Genomic DNA, 1,503 nt, shown 5'->3' with positions numbered 1-1,503 from the left:
CACCAAGTTGAGTCACCTGGAAAAGGGAAACCTCAACTGAGAAAGTGAATTGGCCTATGGGTGTATCTGTGGGTCATTTTCTTGATTAATAATTGTTGTGGGAGATTAACTATTATAGTTAATTAATAATTAATAGTTGTCCAGACCTTTATGGGAGATGCCACCTTTCAGCGGCTGGTCTTGGCTTACATAAAAAGCAAGCCATAAGACGAATGTTCCTCCATGGCCTCTGCTACTGTTCTTGCCTCCTGGTTCTGCTTGAGCTCTTCTGTGGATTCCCTCTATGATGGACTGCCACCTGTAAGCCGAATAAAACCTTTCCTCCACAAGTTTCTTTTGGTCATGCATTTACCACAGTAACAGGAAACAAACCAGTAAGTCCATGGCCCTCTTGTTCTTGTGGGGTATGCTACTCCTCTTGTTTTGTCAGCTTTCCTCAGTTTTTCTCTTGTTATGACTTTCTTTAACTTTAAACACACACCCCAAAGACAAGAAAGTTGCCAAAATACAAGTCAGCCATGGCTACACCAACCACCCAGAACTTCACATTCATATCTCTTTAATCCTCAGCTTACATCGTTTTGCAATGAGAATCCATTCCTGTTCAAATCTAGCTCACATGCTATGATCCAAACAACAATCCTGTAAGGCCAGCTTGAGCATTGCTCTTCCTCCTTTACTACCAACAAGTGTTGAGCTCTGATGGGAAGGAGGACCAGAGGGTTGATGAAGTTTCCTTCATATTTCTGGGGTGTGTGTGTGTGTGTGTGTGTGTGTGTGTGTGTGTGTGTGTGTGAACAGGGTTTGGTAGTGAGTAGAATGTACCCGGAAGTGTTAAAGTATTTTAGGAGAAGAACACATTTTTAACTTGAATGTGTACTTTATAGACAAGCATAAGAAGCTCTGATTGCAGCTAATTTAAGCAAATTAAAAGGGGCCTATGGGGAAAACTGGCTAGTGATGATGAGATACAATCAACAGAGCAACAATATTGATCGTCAAGCACAAAGCAGAAGAGGTAATAAAATACACTTGGCCCATTCCTTTTTATTATGAGGACCTAGCAGATGTAGGTTTAGGAACCAGAATAAAACAAAAGGCCTATTGATTATTACAAGTGAGACTGACAGCCTTGTATAGACATCACTCTCCATCGTCTGGAAGAGTTGGTTCATGTCCTCAGGCAGGGTACTAACACAGAGTTGGCCCAGAGCCACTTGCGTCGAAACAGAATCTCGCACATTAAATATTTAGGTTTGGGTGAGTGAGGAAAAGAGAAAGAAATCAAAGACTTCCTGGGGATATGCATGGGCATTTGGCAATCTGTGAACACAGCATGCTTCTAGTCTTCTCTACCAGCCTTGGAAAACTCTGATCATTATTAGATTGGCAAAAAGACTTCTATGAGAAGAGTGTATGAATTTGACCCAAATAATAACTTGAACTAAATGCTGTCTTAACTCTTAAATAGAAATATTTTCTTAAAACTAGTTCTTGGGACAG

General features: G+C 40.8%; 1 non-coding gene across 1 annotated transcript; it reads right to left on the bottom strand.

Annotated features, from left to right (window-relative positions):
- Window positions 1-598: 598 nt before the first annotated feature.
- On the bottom strand, window positions 599-724 carry LOC131894792 (small nucleolar RNA SNORA61). Its single transcript, XR_009375023.1, has one exon. It is a non-coding gene; the product is annotated as a small nucleolar RNA SNORA61 (small nucleolar RNA).
- Window positions 725-1,503: the final 779 nt, after the last annotated feature.

The sequence above is a fragment of the Peromyscus eremicus genome, chromosome 17 (genome assembly GCF_949786415.1).
Source record: "Peromyscus eremicus chromosome 17, PerEre_H2_v1, whole genome shotgun sequence".
In the NCBI taxonomy this organism is placed as follows: Eukaryota; Metazoa; Chordata; class Mammalia; order Rodentia; family Cricetidae; genus Peromyscus; species Peromyscus eremicus.
Note: the sequence above shows the minus strand (reverse complement) of the source record. Positions and strands in the feature narration are given on the sequence as shown.